Below are 21,474 nucleotides of genomic sequence, written 5' to 3'. Positions count from 1 at the left end.
GTGTCGTCAGCAAACTTCAGGAGTTTGACAGACAGGTGACCAGCTGTGCAGCTGTTTGTGTACAGGGAGAGTAACAGGGGTGAAAGGACACAGCCCTGGGGGGATCCGGTGCTTGTGGTCCGAGTATCTGAGACGAGCTTCCCCAGCCTCACATACTGCTGTCTGTCCGTCAGGAAGTCTGTGATCCACCTGCAGGTGGAGTCAGGCACATTCATCTTGGAGAGTTTTTAATACTAAGTCTAGACAGATTTAACACAGGTTTTTGGATGAAAAAGGATTTTTTATAAATCATCTGTTACACTTTTAAGTCTGAAAAAAATATGGAAGGCAGCAAACACAGATCCCTACCGTTTTTAATTTTTTTGTGCTGATATTTGAAAGATAAGTTATGCAAAAAAATAGGTGTTTTCAGTTTTGCCTAAAAAGACGTTTTCGGACCTTTTTGGATCAAATGTTGTCTAAAAGTTCACCTGTAACTTCAATCATTCTGAATTTTTTTAGGAAAACTAAACCACTTCAACTGTGATCTGCAAGGCAATGGTAAAACTATATTTTTTATGGAACAGCCTGCAGTGTTTCTTGTGGGGATCTTTTCTGCCAGGGCTTGCCGGCTTGGTCGGTGGTTGTTGCTGTTACCAATCCAGTTGATATGGTTCTCCATCTGTGTCTAAGTGATATAATCAGAATCAGAATCGTTTATTGTCATTGTACATGGGGATACAATGAAATTGCAGCAGCCTTGGAGTGAAGGAGTTACATAAAATAAAAATAAAAATAGAATAGAAAAAGAAATACTGTATTTACAACTCTTAACAAAAAATGAACAATATGGACAGGAACTGTTAAATATTAAATATTTGTGAATAAAATAGAATGGAATTACATGAGTTGCTGTGAGCACAGCTTAATAAATATCAAGTTATTGCACAGTGACCCGGTTAGACAGTCAGGATATTGCACGCATTGTAGTAAAATTAGAGTGAGGTGTGGTTGGTGGACGTATGTGCATTCCGTATGATAATTGCCTGTGGAAAAAAGCTGTTTCTTAGTCTGTTTGTCCTGGTTCTGATGGACCTGTACCTCCTTCCAGAGGGCAGCAGTTCAAACAGAGGGAAAGCAGAATGGGTGGAGTTAGTGGTGATGCTAGTCACTCTGCTGAGGCAGCGAGACTGGTAAATGTCCTTCAGTGAGGGGAGGGGGCAGCCGATGATCCTCTGCGCTGTCTTTACCACTCTCTGGAGACTCTGCCGTTCTGCTTCAGTGCAGTGGGAAAACCACACTGTGATGCCATAGGACAGAATGCTCTCAATGGTTGAGCGGTAGAACGTTACCAGCAGCTCCTGGCTGACGTCGTTCCTCCTAAGTTTTCTCAGGAAGTGCAGGCGTTGCTGGGCCTTCCTGATGACAGTCATGGTGTTGTTAGACCATGTGAGGTCAGCAGAGATGGTGGTGCCCAGGAGGGTGAAGCTGTGGACCCTCTCCACACAGTTTCCATCGATGTAGAGTGGGGGTGGATCTGTTCTGTTTTTTCTGAAGTCCAGGATGATCTCCTTGGTCTTGGTGGTGTTCAGGATGAGGTTATTAGCCTGACACCACCTTGAGAGTTTCAGGACTTCGTCTCTGTAGGCCGTCTCGTCGTCCCCAGAGATCAGCCCCACCACAGTAGTGTCGTCTGCAAACTTCACCACGGTGTTGCTGGTGTGGGCTGGTCTGCAGTCTGCTGTGTACAGTGTATACAGCAGAGGACTCAGCACACATCCCTGTGTGGAGCCTGTGCTCAGCGTCCGGGTGGAGGAGAGGTGGGGGTCAAGTTTGACTGTCTGTGGTCTGTTTGTCAGGAAGTCCTTGATCCACGAGCAGGTGAGTGGGTGGAGTCCTAGTTCAGACAGTTTGTTGACCAGAATGTCAGGAATGATTGTGTTAAAGGCTGAGCTATAGTCCACAAAGAGCATCCTGGCGTAGGTGTCTCTGTGTTCCAGGTGGCTCAGCGCAGTGTGGAGGGTGATGGAAATGGCATCATCCGTTGATCTGTTTGCTTTGTAAGCAAACTGGTGGGGGACGAAGATTGGAGGGAGGGAGTCTTTGATGTGTCCCAGGAGCAGCCGCTCCAGACACTTTGTGATGACAGCAGTGAGTGCAACTGGGCGGAAGTCCGTGAGGAAGGCTGTGGATGAGGACTTTTTGGGTATCGGGATGATAGTGGATGACTTCAGGCAAGCAGGGATGAAAGCCTGAGCTAGCGACAGGTTGAAGATTTTTGTGAAGACCTGGGAGAGTTGATCGGCGCAGGCCCGCAGAACCTTTCCGGGAACTCCATCAGGTCCCGCCGCTTTCCTGGGGTTTACCCTGCTGAACATCCGTGCCATCCGTGCCACGTCCATAAAGGCATTGTTTTTATATTTAGAGCTCTAAGCAACCAAACAGTTGTCTATATAAAAGAGCTTTTACAATTGTGCACTTTTAGCAGGCTGAAAAAATTATCTTTTTAAAATTGCCATTTCAAATTTGGGTTTTAAATTTTGTGTTCCATTTTTCTGTGCTTGTATTGGAAGGATTTGTTATTATTTTGTTTAAAAGTGCTACATATTGTATATACACATAATTTATTTAGAGAAATTTGCTATACGTTGTGTTTTTTGGTTTTGTAGTTTAATTTCATTGGATTTATATTAAGGAAAAGAAGTTGCAGCATTGATTAAAAAAGGATAAAAGAGACATTTACTGTCTAAGTCTTATGTTACATCTGTAGAACTGTACTGAGAGTTGGGTTTTGTTTTGGAGCACATTCATATGTTTTGTTTGTAAAAAAAAAAGATAAAATATTAGGTTAATTGCATTTTACATGACTAGAAAAGCAATGATTATTCATAAAAATCTATGAAAGACATACAAAACAAATGAAAAAGCAGTCTGCCCTCCCTCTTGTGTCTAAACTCTTGTCACCTCACTTCTGGGTTAGTTAGCATATGAACTGGCAGCTGGTGTGTGTGTGTGTGGGGGGGGGGGGGGGGGGGGTGAAATTTGACTCCAGCAACAGGGATGATTGAGGAGCAGGCTGCAGCATGAGGAAAAGACTTAAGCATGTAAGAGGAAATGACATCCTACAGTTGACCAGTTCATTTTATATCTGTAAAGAATATTCAAGAAGCATTTAGACATGTTCAGCTATATGCGTGTGAAACTTGGTGTGGATATTTGAAGCATAAGTAATTTTAAAACACACTTGTTTGGAGTCCAGACGGAAAAAGCACAGGTTTTGGGATGAATCAGGATTTTTTTAAAATCATCTGTTTCACCTGGACTTCTGAAAAAAATATGGAAGGCAGCAAACACAGATCCCTACATTTAAAAAAATAAATGGTGTTGATATATGATGATTAAGTTATGAAAAAAAATAGGTGTTTGTAGTTTTGCCTAAAAAGACGTTTTCGGACCTTTTTGGATGTAATGCTCTCTAAGATGTCACCTGTAACTTCAATCATTCTGAATTTTTTTAGGAAGCAGTAGCACATAAATGCCTATGAAAGTTGAATTCTTGGTGCTGATAACCTAAACAGAATTTATGCTAAAAATCTTTGTTCAGTCCAAAATTTCATTAAAAAAATCAAGTGATGAAGTTTCTCGTAGACCCTATAGTGTTACATATCAAAGCTGGAGGTTATTAAAGGCATCTAATTCTGAAATCTCAGCTTCCTGAGACAAACGGCTGATTTATAATAAATTTCTATTATTTGGGTGCACATAATCGACCACTTCCTGTTACGCAGGCACCGTCAGGTGTACACCCATGAAACTTTACATGATGAGAGAGGACCCTTCTGAGTATCTCCAGTTTTAATTTCATGCACATCGGACAAAGCAAAGAGAAAATACAGGGCAGAATGTGCCCAATGCAATAACTAGGTGGCGCTATAGAGCTCGTCCAAGATTGTCATATCCATGGGTTCAGAATAGAAGCTTCATCATATCCATTGAATTTCAGTGAGATTGGACAAGGAATGTGCACGTGAGAGCAACTTTTGTGTGCATAGCGAGATGCCCAACTTTGCCGCTCTGTCACGACCACACCCCCGCATTGAAAGTTATGGTTTTTTGTCAGAGTAAACTTCAATGGCTTTTCAACAGGTGGACGTCATTTTCAGGTGTGTCGGCTCATCCTACTCGGAGTAGTGATGCTCCAAGTAAAACATGTCATTTCCTCTTGCCAGCAGGTGGCGCTACACTTTTTCCAGATTTTTTCACTGCAGATGTGTTCAGAGTCAGACTACAATCATGCACATCAATTTTGGATCAGATTGGATTATGCATGGCTGAGTAATGGCCATTTTTCTTTTCATGGCGTGTTTTCGAAACGACCTCCAATTTTGACGCGCCGCCATGGTCACAAACATCCATAAAAACTTAAAAGCTTTGCAATTTAACATCGGACATGTGTCTAGTTTACAAAACCAAAGTTTGGAGTCATTACTCTCAAATCTCTAGGAGGAGTTCGTTCTAGAGCGAGGCCTGCAAATGACCAAAATACAGCAAAAATGACATATTGTCATCAAAATATCAGACTTCCTGTGCGACTGACAGCTTGGTCCCAAGAGACTTTTTTGTAGGTTTCTATCCGATGAACATGCCCTGTTAAAATCAGGTTTGTACTATAAAGCATATGGAGGTGCTCGCGAAAACAAATTTTGCAGGTGGCGCTATCGAGCCATTTTTGTTTACCTATGCCGTTCTCCTATAAAATATGAAATTTTTCGCGACTCCTGATGTGTATACAAAATTTGGTGAGTTTTGGGGTATGTTAAAGGCCTCAAAAAGGCGACGGAAAAGTCGGAAGAATAATAATAATAATAATAATAATAATAATAAACCTAACAGATACAATAGGGTCCTTGCACTCCGTGCTCGGGCCCTAATAATAATAATAAACCTAACAGATACAATAGGGTCCTTGCACTCCGTGCTCGGGCCCTAATAATAATCTGAGTAAATACAATAGGGTCCTTGCACTACGTGCTCGGGCCCTAATAATTAAAGCTACAAGTAGCATTTAGCGGGCCCGAGCACGTGCGACCGCCTGGCACGAGCGACCGCCCCGTGAGCAACGCCCTGCTCGAGCCATTCTCGTCGTTTTTTCTTGTCCATTCTGGAGCTCCAAGCTATTGTTAATACGACAGCAGCCTGGGGGGGGGGGGGGGGGGGGGGGGCTGTAATCTGTTGCCTTAAGGGACAAAGACTTTTGCATATAGCATGAAAAAAATTCAAGCAATGATGATAATTGCTATCACTGTCCCTAAGGATGAGAACAATAGAACTCATTCAATTTCCACTACAATGTCTAGATGAGTGTCAGCTATGTCTGATAACTTGGCCAATTAGCTGGACCGGGATCTTGCAAAGTGCAGGTGGTTAACGTCCAGTGTGATGAGTCTGTGGACGGCAACAGTACAGCATAGCTTTTGGTTTCCACAAGAGAAGAACTCCTGACACATCTGCCCTAACAGACAACTACAAGAGGAGTTGAAATGTATAACACGGTGAAGGAGTTTTTGTGCAGAAAAAGGTACAATTAGAAAAGCTGGTAGCAGTGACTGCAGATGGGACTCCTGCTATGATCAATAGACAAACAGGTTTCATCACTCACTGTAAAGCTGACCCAGACTTTCCAAAATGTCTGCATTACTGCTGCGTCATTCACCAGCAGGCCTTATGTGCAGAAGTGATTGGCTCTGGACATATAATGACTCTTATTCTGAAAATCGTAAACAACCTCAGCTGCAAAGCAAAACAGCACAGGATTTTTAAGGTGCTATTGGAGGAGATGTCTGTTGAATATGGTGAATATGAACATTGTGAATCTGAACTTGCATTCTTGCGAGCTGCAAGACAATGGCAAAACTATTTTTTTTTGACCAGCCTGCCTGAGCCAGTGTTTTTCTTGTGGGGATCTTTTCTGCCAGGGCTTGTCAGCTTGGTCAGTGGATGTTGCTGCAGTTGTCTACCTTGCTGGGACAGCTGGAGTTAAACACAGCAGCTCACGGCTCTGAAGTGGACCCCGTTGCTGTCCCAGTCTGGATGGGCACTGTGGCGATGTTCCAATGGCCAGGCTGGCTCCTGGTATAAAGAGATTCCCAAATACCATTTCCTAACCGCAGAGCCAAGGATGTGTTTACATGTTTAGGTCAAAAATGTGATGGACAGCTTCATGTTGTCTAAACATGCCACCCTGTTATTAATCCAGTTGATATGGTTCTCCATCTGTGTCTAGGTGATAGAAAAGCATTTTTTTTTTATATTTAGAGCTCTAAGCAAACAAACAGTTGTCTATATAAAAGAGCTTTTACAATTGTGCACTTTTAGCAGGTCTCTGAGTTCATGTGACCAATGTATGGTGGATTTTCACAGACCTTGTTTAAAACTGAAGGTGAGAGAGACTTAGAGAAATGGCTTCATTGTTCTGGAGTTTTTTGTTTCATCCACAGAAGAGTAGAATTGGTGATTGATTTTGAAAAGCTGCTGAAAAAAGTATCTTTTTCAAATTGCAATTTCTAACTTGGGTTTTACATTTTGTGTTCCATTTTTTGTGCTTTAATTGGGAAGCATTTGTTATTTGTTTGGTGTTTTTAAGGTTCTGCAAATATACACATCATTTTTTAGAGACATTTGTTATCAGTTGTGTTTGTTGATTTGTAGTTTAATTTCATTGGATGTATAGATGTCGTGTGGGGGGGAGGCTCGAGAGCAGGTAGGACCCAGGCGCAGAGACGGGAGGCAAACGGGTTCAGGGCAAGTGGGTTTATTTAACTAACAAAAAGCGCTGCAGAGCAGGATGACAAAACTAAAAACAAAAACTTACTGTGGCATGGCAAGGGACATGGACGCCAGACAAGAAGACGTGATCAACATGAGCAGAAGTTAATGGACCAGCACAGGAGGAAGGCAGAGACAAGACTTATATACAGACAGGGCAGACAAGACACAGGTGAACACGATTAGGGCAGATGGGGACCAAAGGAAGTAAAACTCAAGAAACATGACAAGACAGGAAACCTTTCAAAATAAAACAGGAAACAGAACCAAACAAGACAGAACAAGAACTAAAGCGAAAAAAAAGACAACAAACTGAAACCATGACAATAGAAAGGAAAAGAAGTTCAAACATTGATTATAAAAAAGGATATAAGAGATAAAAAAAAAGAAAAAGGAAAAGAAAAAAGATAAAATATTGATTTAATTGCATTTTGAATGAATAAAAAACAATGATTAATAGAATCAGAATCAGAAATCAGAAAAAGTTTTATTGCCAGGTTCAGTAGAGCGCACTTTACAAAACGAGGAATTTGACTTGGTGTATAGTGCAATTAAGAATAAGTTAAAAATTAAGTTAACAACAACAACACACTATATACAGTAGAGTAAGGTGAATTAAAGTGGGAGCACAGATGGGCTGGGATGGTGGGGCCTGTAAGTGGCATCGACAGTCCTTTGGTGGGCGGGAGGGGGGGTCACCTGGGGGAGTTGGGGTACTGTTCAGCAGGCTGACTGCAGTGGGGAAGAAGCTGTTCTTGTGGCGCGAGGTCCTGGTCCTGATGGACCGGAGCCTCTTGCCAGAAGGGAGGGGCCGAAAGAGATTATGTCCTGGATGAGAGGGGTTGGCTACAATCCTGGCTGCCCGCCTCCAGGTCCTGGAGATGTGCAGCTCCTGGAGAGACGGGAGGTGGCAGCCGATCACCTTCTCTGCTGAGTGGATGACGCGTTGCAGCTGGGCCTTGTCTCTGGCCGTGGCCGCAGCGAACCAGACTGTGATGGAGGACGTGAGGGTGGATTCGATGATGGCGGTGTAAAAGTCTACCAGCATCTTTTCAGGGAGGTGAAACTTCTTCAGCTGCCTCAGGAAGTACATCCTCTGCTGGACCTTCTTAGTGATGGAGCTGATGTTCTGCTCCCACTTGAGGTCCTGGCTGATGATGGTTCCCAGGAAGCAGAAGGACTCCACAGAGGTCACCGGGGAGTCACAGAGGATGACAGGGGGGAGGGGGGCTGGGGCCTTCCTGAAGTCCACTGTCATCTCCACTGTCTTCAGAGCATTAAGCTCCAGGTTGTTAGCGCTGCACTATGACACCAGCCTGGCTATTTCACTCCTGTAGGCCGACTCATCTCCGTCAGAGATGAGGCCGATGAGTGTGGTGTCGTCAGCAAACTTCAGGAGTTTGACAGACAGGTGACCAGCTGTGCAGCTGTTTGTGTACAGGGAGAGTAACAGGGGTGAAAGGACACAGCCCTGGGGGATCCGGTGCTTGTGGTCCGAGTATCTGAGACGAGCTTCCCCAGCCTCACATACTGCTGTCTGTCCGTCAGGAAGTCTGTGATCCACCTGCAGGTGGAGTCAGGCACATTCATCTTGGAGAGTTTTTAATACTAAAGATGTATGAAAGACATACCGAAAAAATATGTCTTTCAGTGTTTAACTGGCTGTCTTTGGATTATGCATGCCTGAGTAATGACCATTCTTACTCCTCATCTCTCTGTTCACTGCTTGCTAATTTACATAGCAGGGGTCCCAGCAGGAGGGGGCGGGGTTGTAACACGACTCCTTCAGCAGAGCCAGGCTGAGAGAGGCTTTGACATGTAAGATGTTAGATGTTAGAATGCCAGATGTTAGAATGACCAGTTCATTTTATATCTATGAAAATATTCAGGGAGCTATGGGACATGTTCAGCTTTAGGTCTGTGAAAATTGGTGTCGATTGTTGAAACATAAGTTACCATAAAAAAATGTTTGTTTGGAGTCTAGACAGATTTAACACAGGTTTTTGGATGAAAAGGATTTTTTATAAATCATCTGTTACACTTTTAAGTCTGAAAAAAATATGGAAGGCAGCAAACACAGATCCCTACCGTTTTTAATTTTTTTGTGCTGATATTTGAAAGATAAGTTATGCAAAAAAATAGGTGTTTGCAGTTTTGCCTAAAAAGACGTTTTCGGACCTTTTTGGATGTAATGCTCTCTAAGATGTCACCTGTAACTTCAATCATTCTGAATTTTTTTAGGAAGCAGTAGCACATAAATGCCTATGAAAGTTGAATTCTTGGTGCTGATAACCTAAACAGAATTTATGCTAAAAATCTTTGTTCAGTCCAAAATTTCATTAAAAAAATCAAGTGATGAAGTTTCTCGTAGACCCTATAGTGTTACATATCAAAGCTGGAGGTTATTAAAGGCATCTAATTCTGAAATCTCAGCTTCCTGAGACAAACGGCTGATTTATAATAAATTTCTATTATTTGGGTGCACATAATCGACCACTTCCTGTTACGCAGGCACCGTCAGGTGTACACCCATGAAACTTTACATGATGAGAGAGGACCCTTCTGAGTATCTCCAGTTTTAATTTCATGCACATCGGACAAAGCAAAGAGAAAATACAGGGCAGAATGTGCCCAATGCAATAACTAGGTGGCGCTATAGAGCTCGTCCAAGATTGTCATATCCATGGGTTCAGAATAGAAGCTTCATCATATCCATTGAATTTCAGTGAGATTGGACAAGGAATGTGCACGTGAGAGCAACTTTTGTGTGCATAGCGAGATGCCCAACTTTGCCGCTCTGTCACGACCACACCCCCGCATTGAAAGTTATGGTTTTTTGTCAGAGTAAACTTCAATGGCTTTTCAACAGGTGGACGTCATTTTCAGGTGTGTCGGCTCATCCTACTCGGAGCAGTGATGCTCCAAGTCAAACATGTCATTTCCTCTTGCCAGCAGGTGGCGCTACACTTTTTCCAGATTCTTTCACTGCAGATGTGTTCAGAGTCAGACTACAATCATGCATATCAATTTTTGATCAGATTGGATTATGCATGGCTGAGTAATGGCCATTTTTCTTTTCATGGCGTGTTTTCGAAACAACGTCGAATTTCTACGCGCCGCCACGGTCACAAACTTCTGTAAAAACTTAAAAGCTTTGCAATTTAACATCGGACATGTGTCTAGTTTACAAAACCAAAGTTTGGAGTCATTATTCACAAATCTCTAGGAGGAGTTCGTTCTAGAACGAGGCCTGCAAATGTCCAAAATAGAGCAAAAATGACATATTGACATCAATATAGCAGACTTCCTGTGCGACTGACAGCTTGGTACCTACAGACTTTTTTGTAGGTTTCCATCTGATGAACATGCCCTGAAAAAATCAAGCTTGTACGTTAAAGCGTATGCGGGGCGTCGGGACAAAAGTCAGTGTAGGTGGCGCTGTCGAGCCATTTTTGCGCACCCATGCCAATTTCTCATAAAATACGAAATTTTTCGCGACCCCTGATGTGTGTGCCAAATTTGGTGAGTTTTGGGGTATGTTAAAGGCCTCAAAAATGCGATTCTTCCGGCAGAAGAAAAATAATAATAATAATTAAAGCTACAAGTAGCATTTAGCGGGCCCGAGCACGTGCGACCGCCTGGCACGAGCGACCGCCCCGTGAGCAACGCCCTGCTCGAGCCATTCTCGTCGTTTTTTCTTGTCCATTCTGGAGCTCCAAGCTATTGTTAATACGACAGCAGCCTGGGGGGGGGGGGGGGGGGGGGGGGGGCTGTAATCTGTTGCCTTAAGGGACAAAGACTTTTGCATATAGCATGAAAAAAATTCAAGCAATGATGATAATTGCTATCACTGTCCCTAAGGATGAGAACAATAGAACTCATTCAATTTCCACTACAATGTCTAGATGAGTGTCAGCTATGTCTGATAACTTGGCCAATTAGCTGGACCGGGATCTTGCAAAGTGCAGGTGGTTAACGTCCAGTGTGATGAGTCTGTGGACGGCAACAGTACAGCATAGCTTTTGGTTTCCACAAGAGAAGAACTCCTGACACATCTGCCCTAACAGACAACTACAAGAGGAGTTGAAATGTATAACACGGTGAAGGAGTTTTTGTGCAGAAAAAGGTACAATTAGAAAAGCTGGTAGCAGTGACTGCAGATGGGACTCCTGCTATGATCAATAGACAAACAGGTTTCATCACTCACTGTAAAGCTGACCCAGACTTTCCAAAATGTCTGCATTACTGCTGCGTCATTCACCAGCAGGCCTTATGTGCAGAAGTGATTGGCTCTGGACATATAATGACTCTTATTCTGAAAATCGTAAACAACCTCAGCTGCAAAGCAAAACAGCACAGGATTTTTAAGGTGCTATTGGAGGAGATGTCTGTTGAATATGGTGAATATGAACATTGTGAATCTGAACTTGCATTCTTGCGAGCTGCAAGACAATGGCAAAACTATTTTTTTTTGACCAGCCTGCCTGAGCCAGTGTTTTTCTTGTGGGGATCTTTTCTGCCAGGGCTTGTCAGCTTGGTCAGTGGATGTTGCTGCAGTTGTCTACCTTGCTGGGACAGCTGGAGTTAAACACAGCAGCTCACGGCTCTGAAGTGGACCCCGTTGCTGTCCCAGTCTGGATGGGCACTGTGGCGATGTTCCAATGGCCAGGCTGGCTCCTGGTATAAAGAGATTCCCAAATACCATTTCCTAACCGCAGAGCCAAGGATGTGTTTACATGTTTAGGTCAAAAATGTGATGGACAGCTTCATGTTGTCTAAACATGCCACCCTGTTATTAATCCAGTTGATATGGTTCTCCATCTGTGTCTAGGTGATAGAAAAGCATTTTTTTTTTATATTTAGAGCTCTAAGCAAACAAACAGTTGTCTATATAAAAGAGCTTTTACAATTGTGCACTTTTAGCAGGTCTCTGAGTTCATGTGACCAATGTATGGTGGATTTTCACAGACCTTGTTTAAAACTGAAGGTGAGAGAGACTTAGAGAAATGGCTTCATTGTTCTGGAGTTCTTTGTTTCATCCACAGAAGAGTAGAATTGGTGATTGATTTTGAAAAGCTGCTGAAAAAAGTATCTTTTTCAAATTGCAATTTCTAACTTGGGTTTTACATTTTGTGTTCCATTTTTTGTGCTTTAATTGGGAAGCATTTGTTATTTGTTTGGTGTTTTTAAGGTTCTGCAAATATACACATCATTTTTTAGAGACATTTGTTATCAGTTGTGTTTGTTGATTTGTAGTTTAATTTCATTGGATGTATAGATGTCGTGTGGGGGGGAGGCTCGAGAGCAGGTAGGACCCAGGCGCAGAGACGGGAGGCAAACGGGTTCAGGGCAAGTGGGTTTATTTAACTAACAAAAAGCGCTGCAGAGCAGGATGACAAAACTAAAAACAAAAACTTACTGTGGCATGGCAAGGGACATGGACGCCAGACAAGAAGACGTGATCAACATGAGCAGAAGTTAATGGACCAGCACAGGAGGAAGGCAGAGACAAGACTTATATACAGACAGGGCAGACAAGACACAGGTGAACACGATTAGGGCAGATGGGGACCAAAGGAAGTAAAACTCAAGAAACATGACAAGACAGGAAACCTTTCAAAATAAAACAGGAAACAGAACCAAACAAGACAGAACAAGAACTAAAGCGAAAAAAAAGACAACAAACTGAAACCATGACAATAGAAAGGAAAAGAAGTTCAAACATTGATTATAAAAAAGGATATAAGAGATAAAAAAAAAGAAAAAGGAAAAGAAAAAAGATAAAATATTGATTTAATTGCATTTTGAATGAATAAAAAACAATGATTAATAGAATCAGAATCAGAAATCAGAAAAAGTTTTATTGCCAGGTTCAGTAGAGCGCACTTTACAAAACGAGGAATTTGACTTGGTGTATAGTGCAATTAAGAATAAGTTAAAAATTAAGTTAACAACAACAACACACTATATACAGTAGAGTAAGGTGAATTAAAGTGGGAGCACAGATGGGCTGGGATGGTGGGGCCTGTAAGTGGCATCGACAGTCCTTTGGTGGGCGGGAGGGGGGGTCACCTGGGGGAGTTGGGGTACTGTTCAGCAGGCTGACTGCAGTGGGGAAGAAGCTGTTCTTGTGGCGCGAGGTCCTGGTCCTGATGGACCGGAGCCTCTTGCCAGAAGGGAGGGGCCGAAAGAGATTATGTCCTGGATGAGAGGGGTTGGCTACAATCCTGGCTGCCCGCCTCCAGGTCCTGGAGATGTGCAGCTCCTGGAGAGACGGGAGGTGGCAGCCGATCACCTTCTCTGCTGAGTGGATGACGCGTTGCAGCTGGGCCTTGTCTCTGGCCGTGGCCGCAGCGAACCAGACTGTGATGGAGGACGTGAGGGTGGATTCGATGATGGCGGTGTAAAAGTCTACCAGCATCTTTTCAGGGAGGTGAAACTTCTTCAGCTGCCTCAGGAAGTACATCCTCTGCTGGACCTTCTTAGTGATGGAGCTGATGTTCTGCTCCCACTTGAGGTCCTGGCTGATGATGGTTCCCAGGAAGCAGAAGGACTCCACAGAGGTCACCGGGGAGTCACAGAGGATGACAGGGGGGAGGGGGGCTGGGGCCTTCCTGAAGTCCACTGTCATCTCCACTGTCTTCAGAGCATTAAGCTCCAGGTTGTTAGCGCTGCACTATGACACCAGCCTGGCTATTTCACTCCTGTAGGCCGACTCATCTCCGTCAGAGATGAGGCCGATGAGTGTGGTGTCGTCAGCAAACTTCAGGAGTTTGACAGACAGGTGACCAGCTGTGCAGCTGTTTGTGTACAGGGAGAGTAACAGGGGTGAAAGGACACAGCCCTGGGGGATCCGGTGCTTGTGGTCCGAGTATCTGAGACGAGCTTCCCCAGCCTCACATACTGCTGTCTGTCCGTCAGGAAGTCTGTGATCCACCTGCAGGTGGAGTCAGGCACATTCATCTTGGAGAGTTTTTAATACTAAAGATGTATGAAAGACATACCGAAAAAATATGTCTTTCAGTGTTTAACTGGCTGTCTTTGGATTATGCATGCCTGAGTAATGACCATTCTTACTCCTCATCTCTCTGTTCACTGCTTGCTAATTTACATAGCAGGGGTCCCAGCAGGAGGGGGCGGGGTTGTAACACGACTCCTTCAGCAGAGCCAGGCTGAGAGAGGCTTTGACATGTAAGATGTTAGATGTTAGAATGCCAGATGTTAGAATGACCAGTTCATTTTATATCTATGAAAATATTCAGGGAGCTATGGGACATGTTCAGCTTTAGGTCTGTGAAAATTGGTGTCGATTGTTGAAACATAAGTTACCATAAAAAAATGTTTGTTTGGAGTCTAGACAGATTTAACACAGGTTTTTGGATGAAAAGGATTTTTTATAAATCATCTGTTACACTTTTAAGTCTGAAAAAAATATGGAAGGCAGCAAACACAGATCCCTACCGTTTTTAATTTTTTTGTGCTGATATTTGAAAGATAAGTTATGCAAAAAAATAGGTGTTTGCAGTTTTGCCTAAAAAGACGTTTTCGGACCTTTTTGGATGTAATGCTCTCTAAGATGTCACCTGTAACTTCAATCATTCTGAATTTTTTTAGGAAGCAGTAGCACATAAATGCCTATGAAAGTTGAATTCTTGGTGCTGATAACCTAAACAGAATTTATGCTAAAAATCTTTGTTCAGTCCAAAATTTCATTAAAAAAATCAAGTGATGAAGTTTCTCGTAGACCCTATAGTGTTACATATCAAAGCTGGAGGTTATTAAAGGCATCTAATTCTGAAATCTCAGCTTCCTGAGACAAACGGCTGATTTATAATAAATTTCTATTATTTGGGTGCACATAATCGACCACTTCCTGTTACGCAGGCACCGTCAGGTGTACACCCATGAAACTTTACATGATGAGAGAGGACCCTTCTGAGTATCTCCAGTTTTAATTTCATGCACATCGGACAAAGCAAAGAGAAAATACAGGGCAGAATGTGCCCAATGCAATAACTAGGTGGCGCTATAGAGCTCGTCCAAGATTGTCATATCCATGGGTTCAGAATAGAAGCTTCATCATATCCATTGAATTTCAGTGAGATTGGACAAGGAATGTGCACGTGAGAGCAACTTTTGTGTGCATAGCGAGATGCCCAACTTTGCCGCTCTGTCACGACCACACCCCCGCATTGAAAGTTATGGTTTTTTGTCAGAGTAAACTTCAATGGCTTTTCAACAGGTGGACGTCATTTTCAGGTGTGTCGGCTCATCCTACTCGGAGCAGTGATGCTCCAAGTCAAACATGTCATTTCCTCTTGCCAGCAGGTGGCGCTACACTTTTTCCAGATTCTTTCACTGCAGATGTGTTCAGAGTCAGACTACAATCATGCATATCAATTTTTGATCAGATTGGATTATGCATGGCTGAGTAATGGCCATTTTTCTTTTCATGGCGTGTTTTCGAAACAACGTCGAATTTCTACGCGCCGCCACGGTCACAAACTTCTGTAAAAACTTAAAAGCTTTGCAATTTAACATCGGACATGTGTCTAGTTTACAAAACCAAAGTTTGGAGTCATTATTCACAAATCTCTAGGAGGAGTTCGTTCTAGAACGAGGCCTGCAAATGTCCAAAATAGAGCAAAAATGACATATTGACATCAATATAGCAGACTTCCTGTGCGACTGACAGCTTGGTACCTACAGACTTTTTTGTAGGTTTCCATCTGATGAACATGCCCTGAAAAAATCAAGCTTGTACGTTAAAGCGTATGCGGGGCGTCGGGACAAAAGTCAGTGTAGGTGGCGCTGTCGAGCCATTTTTGCGCACCCATGCCAATTTCTCATAAAATACGAAATTTTTCGCGACCCCTGATGTGTGTGCCAAATTTGGTGAGTTTTGGGGTATGTTAAAGGCCTCAAAAATGCGATTCTTCCGGCAGAAGAAAAATAATAATAATAATAATTAAAGCTACAAGTAGCATTTAGCGGGCCCGAGCACGTGCGACCGCCTGGCACGAGCGACCGCCCCGTGAGCAACGCCTTGTTCGAGCCATTCTCTTTGTTCTTTCTTGTTCTTTTCTGGAGCTCCAAGCTAATGTTAACATGACAGCAGCCTGTGGGGGGTGGGGGTGGGGGGGGGGGTGGGGGGAGAACTGTATTCTGTTGCTTGTTGTTTTCAGTTTGAGAAACAATCAATGATGATAATTGCCATCACTGTCCCTAAGGATGAGAACAATTGAACTCTTCTAATTTTTACTACAATATTTAGACAAGTGTCAGCTATGTCTGATAACTTGGTTAATTAGCTGGACTGGGATCTTACAAAGTGCAGGTGGTTTGATGTCCAATGTGATGAGTCTGTGGACAGCAGCAGTACAAACTTTTGGAGTCCACAAGAGAAGAACTCTTGACACAACTGCCCTAACAGACAACTACAAGAGGAGTTGAAATGTATAACATGGTGAAGGAATTTTTGTGCAGAAAAAGGTACCTTTAGAAAAGCTGGTAGCAGTGACTGCAGACAGGGCTCCTGCTATGATCAATAGAAAAACGGGTTTCATCACTCACTGTAAAGCTGACCCAGACTTCCCAAAATGTCTTCATTACTGCTGCGTCATTCACCAGTAGGCCCTATGTGCAGAAGTGATTGGCTCTAGACACATGATGACTCCTATTGTGAAATCAACTTCTGCTGCAAAGCAAAACGGCACAGGATTTTCAAGGTGCTATTGGAGGAGCAGTCTGCTGAATATGGTTAATATGAATATGGTAAATCTGAACTCGCAGTTTGACTGATATTACTGGAAAACTAAATCACTTGAACTGTGATCTGCAAGGCAATGGCAAAACTATATTTTTCATGGAACAGCCTGCAGTGTTCCTTGTGGGGATCTTTTCTGTCAGGGCTTGGTCGGTGGTTGTTGCTGCAGTTGTCACACTTGCTGGGGCAGCTGGAGTTTAACTTTGCAGCCTCACGGCTGTGAAGTGGACCACGTTGATGTTCCAGTCAGGGTGGTTACTGTGGGGATGTTCCTATGACGAGATTTATAGAAATTTCTCTATGATTAAAAATAGACGAGAGTTATTTCATGAAGACACATATATGCACTAACATTAAAAAAGTGTTTATGTGACCTCAGAACATGGACATTGTAGGGAATCGAACCCCATCCCAGTAACTGGGAGTACCATTACCAATGTCTTTTGCTTTTTTTGAGGTCACATGGCAAGGAAAGCAAAACCTGCATCATGAATAACTAGGCCATAGGAATGCAATAGATACATAAATTTCAATTACTTTCTAAAGTACTTTTTAAGTACTTCGAATATGTTTGTACATCAGATGGTTTGAAATTTAGAAATATGCAAAAAAAAAGCATTTTGATTCTTTACTCAATTGCTAACTACAGAAAAAAAATGTAAATTTGTAATGCCTAATATGTATTCAAGATGCAGGAAAAGAAACCACATTTCCATAAAGTCAGAGGATTGTGACTTAACAGAGATAAAAATGTCGCAGATGCGTCATTTCTCCCCGCCTCCTTCGCCACAATAACTGACACCAGCATGTATTTAGTTCAACATTTGACGTTTTACATTAAGTCAGATTTTTGTGACTTAACAGAGATAAAAATGTCGCAGATGCGTCATTTCTCCCCGCCTCCTTCGCCACAATAACTGACACCAGCATGTATTTAGTTCAACATTTGACGTTTTACATTAAGTCAGATGTTTGTGACTTAACAGAGATAAAAATGTCGCAGATGCGTCATTTCTCCCCGCCTCCTTCGCCACAATAACTGACACCAGCATGTATTTAGTTCAACATTTGACGTTTTACATTAAGTCAGATGTTTGTGACTTAACAGAGATAAAAATGTCGCAGATGCGTCATTTCTCCCCGCCTCCTTCGCCACAATAACTGACACCAGCATGTATTTAGTTCAACATTTGACGTTTTACATTAAGTCAGATGTTTGTGACTTAACAGAGATAAAAATGTCGCAGATGCGTCATTTCTCCCCGCCTCCTTCGCCACAATAACTGACACCAGCATGTATTTAGTTCAACATTTGACGTTTTACATTAAGTCAGATGTTTGTGACTTAACAGAGATAAAAATGTCGCAGATGCGTCATTTCTCCCCGCCTCCTTCGCCACAATAACTGACACCAGCATGTATTTAGTTCAACATTTGACGTTTTACATTTAGTCAGATGTTTGTGACTTAACAGAGATAAAAATGTCGCAGATGCGTCATTTCTCCCCGCCTCCTTCGCCACAATAACTGACACCAGCATGTATTTAGTTCAACATTTGACGTTTTACATTAAGTCAGATGTTTGTGACTTAACAGAGATAAAAATGTCGCAGATGCGTCATTTCTCCCCGCCTCCTTCGCCACAATAACTGACACCAGCATGTATTTAGTTCAACATTTGACGTTTTATATTAAGTCAGACGTTTGTGACTTAAAAGAGATAAAGATGTCCCTTTCTCCTTCGCCACAATCATCAACAGTCACTTACATGTTTAAAACGACAAAGAATCCCATCATGATCACTAAAGTATGTTTGTACAACTGTACATTCGACTTTATATTTTGTTGTTTTTAAGTACACATGATCGATTATCGTATTTTTTAACGTTGTGTTTTCAGAAACCAGTTGAATAAAACCTTTATGTGCCATGAAATCAGTTATTGTCTTCGAGTTTACTAGATTGTCATTGAAATCACCCATTATAGCAATGGTATCACCCAGGGGCTCCAACAGATCGACTAATTTCTTAAGGTTCTCTCTAAATAATGAAATGGCATATGATGGTGGACGATACAGAACTGCCACGACTATGTTCGATTTAATAAATCTGTGCACTAAACATTCAATATCTACACTTTGTACCTCTACATGTTCAAACAGGATATTTTCAACGGTGTACATTCCAACACCACCATGTTTTAAGCCTTTAATGACATTCAGTCTAGGATCTACTCCACTATAAGACAGTGAGCGTGGCATACTATAAAAATTGTAGCCACTGATGTTCAATGCATCAGTAAAAGGGGCATTTGGAAGCCATGTTTCAGTTACAGCTATGCAGTTAGCATGTAACTGTTTTGTGCACAAAGCTAAGTCCTTTACATGCCACTCTAAATTTTGCACATTCATAAGGAAAATGCTAAAGTCACATGAACTAGAAGTGAGATTTTCTTTATTTATTAGATATTGAGGCATGTTTGCCACATATTCATGAACTGTTTTGTTACAATAAATGGCCTGTTCCTTAAAATCTTGAATAATTAAACCAGACAAACTTGTTACGCGGCTTAATGCAACATAAGCCTGCCCAGGAGCAAAGGTTTTTTTCAAAGACACAACAACATTATCAATGGTAAGACCCTGAACTTTATGAACAGTACAAGCCCAAGCAAGTTTTAGAGGAAACTGACGTCTCAGACCACCTCTTCCTGTGAGTCGTTCCTCTTCTGGAACAATGGCTACAGAACCTGAGACAAGCCCTGGATGATTTTCATACTGTTTCTTCCGTTGTCTTCCAATGTCTTTATTATCAAAATTCACAAAAACAATTTGTGGAAAGTCAGAGTTTCTATAGACAATATCAGTCACAATTCCACATGCACCATTGACAAGACCATCTGCCACATCAACATTTTTACAAAGCATGACACGTGCATTTTTCCCCAAAAGAAGTCTTCCTGCTAAACAAGTATTGTTAGCGTTTGAATGATTACCACTTAGTAACACTTGTCTACCTGTTTCCTTACAATTTACATAATCTTGAGCTTTAATAGTTACATAATCTGGACAGGATGAATGTAGATGGGTTAAATTATGTTGATTTACTTGACCATTAGTTGGGAAAATATGTAAAGCAGCGCTGCCTTCTCCCGTTTCACGTGACTTCAATTGTTGGATATCACTTTTTAACATTTCAGTACCTTTGCATCGTGTCCTAACTCTGCCGAGTAATTTGGCAAATTCCTGATCTTTTTGGCGTACAATGGTTTCCAGGCAAACAATTTTAAACACACCACACCAAAGATCCATACCCACATTTTCTACATACAATGGTTTTCCTCTCACTGGAGGTAATTGAAAGAAATCCCCAACTGCAATAATACAAACATTTCCAAACAATGCAGAGTTACCAGTTTGCCTTATTTGCCTCAGACGCCCATGAATATATGCTAATAAATTATGATCTACCATGGATATTTCATCAATTATCAAAATCTGTAAACTGCTGTAAATGGCACGTAAAGAATTTAATTTTTCCTCACCCAGTGGTGTGTAAGGTAAGCGGACATCTTTACCAATACAGAAAGTGTTGTGTATAGTACTTGCTTGTACATTAAACGCAGCAATTCCTGTGGGAGCTGTCAACAAAACACAGATGTCATCTACATGACGACAAAGAGGAGACAATAGTCTATTTGATTCATATTGTATTGCTTTAATTAGGTGAGTTTTACCAGTCCCTGCACCTCCTGTTATGAACAGGTGGAATGGTTCTGGCTTTTTTCCCAAAACCTTTTCCACACACCATTTTCTCACTTGGTAAAAAATATCCATCTGAATTTCATTTAAAGAGCGAATTAAAGCCAAGCCATCACTACGAGGCATTTTTGTTTTATTCAGTTGAAAGAAATGGCTATGTTGAGCTGAAACTCTTAAATCAGGAATATCAAATTCCTGTTCATCATCTACACTTTTTTGGTTCTGCAACAACTCTTGACACTCAAGTCTTTCCAATTCTTGCTCAGGGCATAATTCACACCAGCCATCTTCAACTACACCAGCATTATCTATCCCTTGCTGAGCATTAACCAATTTATCACCATCAATTTCAAATTTACTTCTGTTTAATGTTACCACGGACTTTACCAACTGCAGACCTGAATTACCAAGTCTTATCGTGCCCTTATGAAAAAAGTCTTGATACGTTTCAAAACCTTGAGGTTTCAGCTGGCTATCGCTGTAGTATGGCAAAAACAACTGCAGATTGCTTTGATAAAACAGTTCAGGCTGTTTTGTTTCAGAGAACTTAACGTAACGTACAACAGCAGGTTGTGTGCGGGTTCTTTTCACAACATATCCAGTGTTGTTGTTCAACTTTATTCGCTTAGCAGCACTTTCATTTTTTGACAACACACGAAATTCGGAAGCAAATACTGCTAAACACATTGAAGGAAAATCATCACTCTTAGGTCTGTTCTTATATCTATCCACAATGCTTGTCATCCACATATCATCTGTACTAACAGAATGCTTTGATGCTTTTTCTTTTAGTACTTTTAACGGTAAACTCATTTTAACAGTATTTTCACCAACAGGAAGAAACACAACTTTCCGAGAGCACTCTTTCAAATGTGCATTTGTCAGTCTATAAACACTTTCTTGAGCAGATACATCTCTGTTGTGCAAATATGTACTGCCTAATGTTTTTAGACTCTCTTTGGCAGAAGCATTTCCATCCCTGCTTGCTTCCTTTTGTGCACACTGCAATAATAAACCCATTTCCTTCTCTGATTTAGAGATGTAAGAAATGATGTACACAACACATGCATATGCGTCGACAACAAACTGTATATCCATATTAGCATTCCAGCATTTTAACAGTGGCTTGCTATATTGATTAATC

Source organism: Oryzias latipes, chromosome 3, assembly GCF_053564925.1.
Source record: "Oryzias latipes strain Hd-rR chromosome 3, Olatipes_Hd-rR_3.1".
Classification (NCBI taxonomy): domain Eukaryota; kingdom Metazoa; phylum Chordata; class Actinopteri; order Beloniformes; family Adrianichthyidae; genus Oryzias; species Oryzias latipes.
This window is presented reverse-complemented; position numbering follows the sequence as displayed.